At 41.2% G+C, this 11,117-nt stretch overlaps 1 pseudogene; it reads left to right on the top strand.

Moving 5' to 3' along the window:
• Positions 1-7,774: 7,774 nt before the first annotated feature.
• LOC110545671 (ferritin heavy chain-like) lies at positions 7,775-10,844 on the top strand (annotated as a pseudogene).
• The last annotated feature ends 273 nt before the right edge of the window (positions 10,845-11,117 follow it).

The raw sequence follows: 11,117 nt of genomic DNA, 5'->3' as shown, positions 1-11,117 counted from the left end.
TAGACACATACAAAAGCAGCGTAATCAAAATACAACAGAAATGGCAAAGAAAAGGTGAGCAGAAGCTAGTAATACCACCATCACGTTGTTTTCGCTTATGACCTGCTCTCTACCAGCATGGCGATTCCAGGAAACAAGGCTAAGGAAAGCAAGCCAGTGTGACTAAGCAAAGACATGTGGGCTCTGAGTCTCCAAAACAGCAGGATCAAAAGAGGACCTGCAACCTTGGGGATGTCCTTTTCTCTGCATGAAATTCCGAAAGGGTTTTCTTTAAATGTGTTGAGCAGGGTGGCCAGTGTCTCCCAGAGCAGAATTGCAAGTGATAAGGAAACAAGCTCTGGGTTTCACTGTTTCTTCTCAATGTTGGATGACAACCAATGCCAGTTTAATCACTGGCTCGAGAGTATTTCAACCAAGAGTTAAAGCAACATCACCCAAGTATATCTTTTTCAAAGCCATTTTGAGAACCTGACTTACATTATAAGGTTTTTGCTAACACTGTCCATGTCATGATAAAATCACTAATAAATGTGTAGGTGTTATGTTCTCACACAACAAAAGGGAGCTTGAACCATCCTGCTTTTGACCAATGATTCTCAAAGTATAGTCTAAGGCGGTGTAATTGGTGGTTAAGGGAACTTTAAATGCCTGCTTGGAGCTGGGCGTGGTATTGCAAACCTACAATCCAGGGCTGGAGGGAAGAGGAGCAGGAATTCAAAACCAGCCTCAGCTATACAGTGAGTTTAAGGCCAGCCTGGGCTACATGAGATTCAGTGTCAGAATAACAAAAGAAAGATAAATACAGCTTTGAGCTTCCTAGTCCAAGCACAATAGAGACTGCACATTCAATCCTGACTCTCTCGCTGAGCACAAAAATCAAACCTGGACAGAATGCACAAAGCAGTAAAGGGAGGTATCTGAGAAGTGAGTGGTAGTTCAGTGACTAGAGGAAAGGACCAGAATTTGAGCAGCCACCAAACACGTAGTAACTTTTTCACTTCCCCAGTGTCCTCTGGCCTGAACACATCACTTCCCAAAAAGCAAACATAGGCCCTTGCCACAGAGAAAGCAGCCTCGAAAAACCCTCCACTGCTGCCTTGGGAAGAGAGAATGGGGAATTCCTTACGTGCAGAGGCAGATTGGGAATGCCATTTTCTTCTCCTCCCACCCATTCTCTCCAGTCCCTCTGCTCTCAGGCATTCCAGTGGGTGTGAGGACAGTGATTGCTCCTGGGGTGAGCAAGGAGCAAAATTCTAAAACAAGGAGAGATATGATTCCTAGAGGGCAGCCTACCCCCCGACCCTGCCTTTCTTCTCTGCAGGTATATATGATGAGGAAAGTAACCAAAGCCCAACTATCAGACCACAGGGCCAGAAAGAGGAACTCAGGAAAATACGAGAAAACACTTTCTTGAACACACCAGTGAGACCACAAGGAAGCAGCCTTGCCATGATTACTCCAAGATGTGCTTGCACGAGATTCACCCTCATCAGCAAACCAGAGGCTTAGAGTATCGAGCGAACAGCTGGACTGTGGTTCACATTCCACAGTCACCACTGCATGGCACGCTTGTGGGTCAGGTCTGAATAACGCTGAAAAGGTTTTGAAAACTAATATTACATCACAATTGGTACCCACAGGTGGGAGATTGATGTCTGAATTTAACTCGACCAGAAGTTTAACTGGTTTAATCATCCGCCCCAGCGAGAATAAGAGCACTTTTCATTAGATTTAAACAGGACGCTGAGTTTTATTATATTCAAAATACACTCTCAGTTACCAGTCACATAAGGATTGAAGAAAACATAAATATTGCACAGAAAAAACAACCCACATTAGGTAGCTCATAGCCACCTGTAACTCTAGCTCCAGGACAGAGCGTTTGGGCACCTGCATTCATGTGTACATACAAGATTTTAAAGAAGCCAGAGACAAGTTCTCCAACAAGCACAGTTAAAATAAATGAAAAAGCCTTGGCAAGTAAATGAATGTTATAGAAAAATGGAAGTTACTGAACTGAAAAATGTAATACCTCAGATAGAAGAGTCGTTGAGATCAGTATCAGTAACAAAGTGAAGGTGACAAATACTGAGTAAACCCAAAGAAAAATCAATAGGAATTAGTATCAATGATGGGGAGGGAAAAATGTAAATAATAATAGTAATAATAATAATAATAATAAACAATGAAGTAAACTTTGGGGCACATGAAACACTAACAAGAGTTCTCGCAGTCTTATCATCAAAGTTACAGAAGAGGAGAAAAAAACTGGGGAAAAACAGCTGTAAATTACCCAAGTTAAATTATATTTATCTATGAATTCCAGAAGATTGAGAAGACACAAGCTGGAAAAGCAAAAAGCACTGTCAGCTCAAATGTAATCAAACTACTGAACTAAAGAATGAGAAACTGTCTTGAAAGCAGCGAGAGAAGAATGAGACGTTGCCTAGAGGAAAATAGCGAGGGACATGATTCCAGATTTCTTGTCAGCATGTCATGAACTCCAGAAGGAAGCCATAAGGCCCCAGAAAGAACAAGCCTGTGAAACACCTTTAATACTGACGGTGAAACCAAGCTGTTTTTAGTGAAGGAGAGCTGAAAGAATCCGTTGCCAGCAGGGTCACTCTAGAGGAACACATTCTGGTCATAGATAAAAGGGATATAACCCAATAAGAAAAGAGTCAATCACCAGATAGTATAATAATCTTAAATATTTATAACCCCACAATTTCGTATCAGAACACATAAACTAATACTCACCAAACTGCAAAGAAAAACAGAAAAGTTCAGAACTTTGGTTGAAGTTTTCAGCAGAATCTCCTCTAAGTAGGTCACTTAGACAGAAAGTTCAGCCCAGGCACACAAGAACCCAACCCCACTGTCCACCAACTGGATCTAATTGATTTTTCTAAGACATTCCTTCAAGTACATCAAAATATACATCCCTTTTAAGTGCACTTGGAACAGTCACCAAGATAGAGTGTGTCCCGGGTCAGAAGCCAAACAGTAACAAGTGTGAAAGAGTCAAAGGGGGAAGTGTGTTCTTAGTCAGTAACCATATTAAACAAGAAAGGAGACAAGGAGACAAGATCTCTCAGCACATCAGAATTAGACGGTCTGCTTCAGTAATCCACAGGCTGAAAGGAAGTCTAACAGGAAGTTAGAAAGTAAGTTTAGGCTCGAAGAAAAATAGAATGAAGGCATAAAAACATTCATGGGGTACAACTAAAGCAAGAAGAAGAATAGTCTCCGATTAATTAGGTAATCTCCAATTTTAATAAACAAGAAAAACAAGATAAATCCAAAGCAAGGGAAAAAAGAAGAAAATGACAAAGATAAGGGCAAAAGTTAATAAAAATTGAAAGCAGAAACTAAGAGAAAAGCAGTAAGAACAAAAGTCGGTTCTTTAACATGAGTGAAGAAATTAATGCAACAGAAAAAATAAGAAACTGAAAAGGAAGAAATTAGCAATATTAGGAAAAAGATGGGCAGACACCAGTGCTGAACCCTTTACAAGCGTTAATTTAAATGTAGGGTAGAGGAATTATGATAGCAACATACACATGTCAGGGTTGGAGAAATGGCTCAATGGTTAAGAGCACTGCCTGCTCTTTCAAAGGACCCAGGTTCAATTCCTAGCACCCACATGGCAGCTCACAACTGTCAATAACTTCAATTCCAGAAAGTAAGAGAGTAAAAAAATTTTTTTTCCTCATTTAATCAGCATTTGCCCGATACTGACAGCAAACAAAAATCTAAAATCAGAAACCTATAGGTCAACATAAAAAACATTCATGCATAAATCCTCAACAAAACACTGCCAAATCCAACATCAGATAAAATGGTAGTACGCCATAACCAGATAGGATTTGTCTTAGGAATGTGACACTGGCTCAATATTTGAAAATCAGTCAATTTAATCTATCATGTTAGCAGCCCACATAATAAAAATAACGCAGTCATTTTAATTTCAACAATAAGTTCAACAATTTAAGAACAATTAAAGACAAATGCACATGCCTGTAAATCCCAACACACAGTCTGAGACAAGACGATCTGAGACCCTCTCTCAATAAGAAAGGAGGCAGAGGAAGCACTTGCAAAAAAATAACTGTAGGCAGTGTCATACTTAATGATAAGAGACTTCCTCTGGTGCCCTAGAACAGAATAAAGACATCTATTCATCACCTGTATTCAACGTGTACAAAGTAACTACGTGAAAGGAAAAAAATATAACTGTCATATTTATAGCTAGATGACATTCTTATCATATAGGAAATCCTAAGGAATCTGTGTGAAAATTTCTGGTACTAACAAGTGAATTTAAAATGGCTGCAGGATATAAGAACTTTTAAAAAATTACCATACTGCTATACATTACTATAAAACGGTAAATTAAAAGATATTAAATTCCATTTAAAATACTTTCAAACATAAGTGATGTATATCATTATGGTTCCTATGTGGAATGTTCCATGGGCTTATATACCGAACAGTTAGGTTCCCATCTGGTGGTGGTGTTTGGGGAGTTTCTGGAGACTTTAGGAGACAGGGTCTAACTGGAGGAAATAAGCTTCTGATAGCATATACAATATCCTTTCTCATCTCATTTCTTGGCTTCCTGCATGCCAAGAACAGCCTCCTTTACCATGTGGCCTATGGCTGTGATGTTCTTCCCAAGTCCATGTAATTTATAGACTGGTCCCTGTGAAATGATGAGCCAGAATCTTCTCTGCTTGTCAACTAGAGCCATTTGGAAAGAAAAGATGCTCCATTGAGAAAATGCCTCCATAGGATTGTCCTGAAAGCAAACCTGTAGGGCATTTTCTTGACTGATGATTGATGGGAGAGGACCCAGCCCATTATGAGTGGTGCTACCTCTGGCCAAGTGGTTCTGGGTTCTATAAGAAAAGCAGGCTGAACATGCCGTAAGGAGCAAGTCAGCGAGCAGAACACCTCCATGGCCTCTGCTTCAGTTTATAACTCCAGGTTCCTGTCTCATGGTGGCTTTCTTTATGCTTCATCCATGTCCACCTTCTGTTTGTTACCTCCCATGGCAGAGAGCAAAAAGAGAAATAGGGTGCTTCCTCTGTTTGTAAGGACACTAATACGGTCTTAGAGCTTACCCTCCTGATCTAGCCATCTCCCCAAGGCTCCGCCTCCACATTCCATGACACAGGGGATTCAGCCTCGGCACTTCTTCTGTGTAAGAATGGAGATGATTACAAATGAATACATGCAGTGTGTTCACACGTAAAAGACTTGATATTTTAAAATATCAATCCTTAACAAAATTTACACAGCATAAACAATTCCTATCGAAACCTTAGCTCAGGTTTTGTATAAATAAATAAGAACATTCTAAATTATCTGTATAAAGACAAAGAAGCCAATGAGAGGGGCAAATGGGTAGGAAAAATCAGTAAACCCAATTGCAAAACTTAAATAGCTGTGGTAATTGAGACTGTGTAGTACTGGCAGATGGCTAGACACACAGACCAAAAAACAGAACATAAAACCTTAAAACAGATCCACCCAAATAAACCCAAGGGATTCTGACAGAGTAGGAAAACAATTACAAGAAGGAAAGGTAGCTGTTTTTATTGACTGCTCTAAAAGATGATAGCTATGAGACAAAAAAAAAAAAAAAAAACCTTATACATTATGTAGAAATGAGAGATGACTCGTGGAACCAAGATTAAAATATGAAACTACAAAATCATATTTTAAAAAGAGGGGGAAAGAACTTAGAAAAATTTTATTCTTAAATTTTGTTAAGAATAAATTTTTGGCACCAAAAGATACATAAATATAAAAAATTTAGAGTAAGTTAGATTCATCAAAATTAAAAACGTTTGCTCTGCAAAATACCCCACAAAGGATGAAGAGATAGTCAAAGACTGTGAGAAAACATTTGAAAAACATACATCCAACAAGGACTAGTCTCCAGATAGCAAAAAGGAAACAAACAAATAAAAAGGGGGGAAAAACAGCTCCTCAAACTCAGCACTTTAGAAAAGCTGTTAAGCCAATTAGAAAAAGAAGACACAAACAGTCTTTTATCTCTAAAGAAGCCATGTTGATGGCAAAGAAACACACATTCCCCATCACCAGCTGTGACGTGGGTGCTGGTTAAAGCCAAAATGAGACAACACTACAGACCCATCAGAACAGCTAAAGTAAAGAACAGTCACTGCACCACACGTCAGAGATGTACAGAAACTGAATCGCTTGCCCATCACCAGTGAGACTGCAGGGCAGCAGAGTCTCTGAAAGACAAGCTCTGACATTTCCAAAAGTACTTGCTGTTCTCACCCCACTCCTCAAAATCGTTGAGATGAGAATATGATAGAAGTGGTGAGCAGGTGATCATGTGTCCAGGGTTAAGGCTAGTGGGTAGGTAGGAGAGAAGAAGTCATGGCTAGGAAAATGCCCTACAGCTCTTTGGGCCAATGTCAGTATCATCATTGTGACATTTTAGCAAATCTTGCAAGGTTTTACCAGTGAGGGTTAGAAATAAAGAGTACACTGGGGTCTGGGGAGGTGGTTCAGTCAAGAAAGTGCTTGCCATGCAAGCATGAGAGCCTAGTTCAGATCCTCAGGACCGCAGGGTCATGTTCCTACAATCCCAGCCCTGTAGAGGAAGAAGCAATAGGAGAGATACTGGGATTCCCCTGGCCATCCAGTCTAGCCAATGGGTGAGCTCCAGGATCAAAAAAGGAAAAGGGATAAATGATAAATAAGATAGCTGAGGTCAACTTCTGGCCTCCCTACATGTCTGTACACACACACACACACACAAACACACACACATGTACACCATAGAATCCCTTAGGCCTTTCTATACTGTTTCTTACATCATGTGTCTTAGTAATTATTTCAAAATAAAAGACTAAATTTAAAGAAAGAAATTAAATTCTTACAGTACATGTTATTTTTTCTTTCCTTTGGGTTTCCTGCAACGAATGGCTTGTAATTCTATGAACTTTTATGTATTTGAACACTACCACTTAATAGTAGCCTATTGAATAAAGTATTCAGAGTTCCTGAAACTTGTTCATCCGTGGAGACTAAAAGATTGCTTTAGTGTTCAGTTTTCTACAGAAGGGCAACCTCTGATGTCTGGAGGAAGCCTTGGGGTTGAGCCTGTTGTAACTATGCCTTCTTACTTTTACCTCTAGTTTTCCGTGTCTCCTGGTGGTGCCTGTGCCAGCTATATTTAAAATACTCATGGTTTCGCTTCACAGACATTACATGAGTTCCTTGAGCTTGTTTATTTACCTACATGTTATATAGAAATTTCAATTTGTATGTGCAGTGTGCCCACCCTACAACTTTCCAACTGGACTTGCTCAGGCTGTATGAGTTCTGGCTTAAGTGAGTCATCCTTACCTGTTTTGCTAATCAGATCTACAAGTGATCCCAAAAGAATCTGCCTGGACACTGACACTGTTAACACTGAATTGTGATTCCAGCACACAGAGGCAAGAGGTTAGGCACATAGTCTGGACGGTCTTTTGCTCTACTAACTGACCACAGCAGGAAGAAAGCTGAAGATCTTGGCCTTAGGCTCTCTGTTTGAACAATACTTTTTCTAGCTTAGTTCAACACCAGACTGAGGTTGCCAGTAAGTACAAATCTTTATTTTGGAACAGAAAAAGAACAGATTCGTGGAACAGCAGCTCCACAAGCAGCAATGCGCACGTTAATAACATTATTTCTGTCTTGCATCCATGTCCCGGCAGAAGGTCTTCTTATTTCAGCTCAAGGATGCATGGTTAAGAAGAATACATTTTCATTGCCCACAGAACAAAGTGGCCTCTGTCCACCTGCCAACGCCGTTCGCATTAGAGTAGGACTCTCTCTCGGATTGCTTAGGAATGATGGAGAGTGTGCCTCTCATCCAAGAAATGAAATGATACCTGCAGGTGAGTCCCGAGTCTGAATCCTCAAAGCGGGGATTTAGGAAAGCATTTGAGAGGATCAGGTTTAAGCAAAACAATCCTCTAAGAAGAAATTCCATTCAAGATCTCATTTTAAAACAGGAAATTAAACAGTCTGTATAAGGCCAACTCAGAGGAGTAGCACGCTCCTCTTTCTCCCAACCGTTTGCCACATGAAACTCATGTGGCTCATCTTTACGTTGAAAACTGTTTCAATTTGGCGGTGGTGACCTCAGCTTCTTAAAGGGTATCACTCAGAGCGTAAGCAAAATGCACCTTTTGGGAGCCTTGCCTGAGCGGTGGCTGTCTTAATAAGCCTCACTCTTCACTCCTCCCAGGATATTAAGATTTTTGTTAAATTCACAAACTTATTCTCACCATTCCTGTAGCAGAAGGCAAGACCAGGTATAGAATCGGAGTTCTTTCGAGCCCCTGCCTGAGTTAACATGGTTTCTTATAATTATTTGAGGCCATTCAGAAAGCTGAGCTCCTGAAGCCAGCATCGGTTGGCATACTCTCCAGATGTTTTTATTTTTAAGCTTTCATTAAGCGACTATCGGCAGCACAGCTGACACTGTATAAACGCAACAAGATTTGAAACCCCACCCAGTAAATACCTCTTTCAATTGCTTTCAACAAAGCCTTCTCCACAACTGAATTACACATTGTTCTTTCTGAACCCAAGAAGAAAGACTCAATACACATCCCCCAAAATTCTTGCCAGGGCAGAATGTTGGTGCAAACTCCTCTTGAAACTTTTAATAGTGAATGCTTAAGATTAATCTGATTTTACTGGAATGTTCTTTCAGTGTGCAGGAAAAAAAAAAAAAAAAGAGGGATTTGGAGAAAAGTGTTCAACTCTGTCAGGATCTTCCCATGTTTTATTCAGAAAGATGCTTGGAGGAAATGTTGGAATGTATCCAGTGTAGTCAAGAAACAGCCAGGCTGGTGGTGAAGGTGAAGAGATGGTGAAAGGAGCGAGCAGAACTGGAAGAGATAAAGTCGAGGTAATGTGGACTGGACCTTGTTGGGCCTTGCAACCCCCTGGCAGCTTGAGCCCCTAACCGTGGATGAAAAAGGGAGCCCGAAGCAGACAAACAGCAAGATGAGCAACAGAAGGAGGAACCGGTGCTCCTCAGAGCTGCAAGTGGGAACCAGGGGAAGGGAGCAGATGCTGGGGAGTCAGCCAACAATGCGCGCCACACGTCGGACTTTCCCACAGTGAACGACAGAGAGAAAAGAAAGAAAGAATGGTTCTGAAAGCAGGAGCGTTTAAACATTCACACGCGCACGCGCACACGTACACACAGGGTAGAAGGGGGATATTTGCATCTCTGATACTTCTGTAGCCATGATAGAGTGAACAAGCACAGAAATAAGGCTGGGGGATCAAGTGCTTTGATCAGGCTAATCACTGGGTCACCCTGAGGAGCTCTGACTGCTAGGAATATGAATCTAGGTTCCATCTGTCTAGTATTTCAAGAAACAGTCAGATTTGGCAGTTAACGGTGTCTACAATTCTTACATAAAATATGTTAAACATCTGTCCCTGATCAACTTAGACATTGCCGCCTTTATTGCCTCTAATGCTGGCCGGTCAGCATAGAATTTAACAAGTGGGAGGGTTTTTCCCATCCAGTCTTGAGATTATCATTGTGTTCTGAGAGCGTCACGATGCTGCAAAAGAGGTGTTTAAGGTTCTTCTGGGTCTCTGTAGCATACAAGGAAAATTTTATAATAATTATTCTGTGTCCTCATAGGCAGAGATCATCACTTTGGTAGCTATAGGGGATGGATTTTGCCTAATTCCTATTAACTATATGCTCACCCTTGTTTATAGCTTATGGCTTAGAGATAATTCTTCTTGTCAGCCAGGGTGCCATGAAACTCATCTTCCATGAAAGAATGAATTTCTCTCAGTATGAGCATGCTAACTGATATGGGACTTCCACCCAGGAGCCACTGACAGCCCCAGGACAGCACTATAGGAAAGGTCTCTCTACACAGAGAGGAAAATACTGCCTACTGGATTGGGCTCTTTGCATGCAAATGTCAACTGTCAATCCCTCCTGGCTATGTGACCCTACATAAGGTACTTGGTGTCTTTGAGCCTCAGTTTCCAATCTGTAATATAGAACCTCACAGGGTCGTTAGAAGAATTCGATGAAGATACTCTGAGAGCCACCAAGAATTCATCTTCAACAGGGCTTGAACAAAACCAGTGCTTGACACCTCTGACCCCAGCAAGCCACTCAGAGCCCTCTGCCACCTTGTAGCCCTGCCGTTGCTATGACCGTCATGTCCCCTCACAGATGTGATATGTCAGAACTACTACCGGGACTCAGGCACCATCAACAGCCAGATCAATCTGGAGTTCTATGCCTCCTTTGTCTATCTGTTCATGTCTTACTACTTTGACCTTGAAGAACTTTGCTAAACACCTTCTCCACCAATCTTATGAGTGGAGGGACCAGGCTGAGATAAAGCTGAAAAAGCTGTAGCACCAAGCAGGTGACCAATCTTCCCCCAGGACATCAAGAATCCACATCATGAAGACAGGGAGAACAGGCAGAACAAGAGAGTGTGCACTGTGCTTGGAAAGGAGTGTGAATCAGTCACTGCTGGAACCGAACACACTGGCCACTTTTCAAGAAATGACCCCACTCATGTGACTGCACCGAGACTCATTACCCATTCTAGCAGGAGAAATCTATCAAAGAAGTGAGGGACCGGGAACCAACTTGCACAAGACAGGAGCCCCCAAACCTGCCACGGAATATCTTTTGACAGCCACACCGTGGGACACAGCAATAATGAGAGCTGAGCTGACTTTCCCAGAGATATGGAGTGACTTCCATGGTGACATGAATATTGCATGTCAGGGCTGCCTTGACCGTTTCTGCTTCACACCAAAACATCTGCTTGAGATTTTTTTAATTTGTACCATTCCTCCAAACAGAGAAATCGGGGGTGGCGGGGAGTTAAATGAGTTAATAAGTACTTAGAACCATGTAGGCACTAAACCTGCAGCCTGTTAATATTCCAATTTAATAACTATTGCCACGAAGTTGTAAGAGAAGACAATCATGTTCTCCACGTTATAGCTTCCGGGTAAGAGAGGATAAATAATGACAGTAATGATTATGAATAATACTAAACTGAACACATTATCAC

The sequence above is a fragment of the Meriones unguiculatus genome, chromosome 5 (genome assembly GCF_030254825.1).
Source record: "Meriones unguiculatus strain TT.TT164.6M chromosome 5, Bangor_MerUng_6.1, whole genome shotgun sequence".
In the NCBI taxonomy this organism is placed as follows: domain Eukaryota; kingdom Metazoa; phylum Chordata; class Mammalia; order Rodentia; family Muridae; genus Meriones; species Meriones unguiculatus.
The sequence above is the reverse complement of the archived record's forward strand: the minus strand, read 5'-3'. Positions and strand labels throughout refer to the sequence as shown.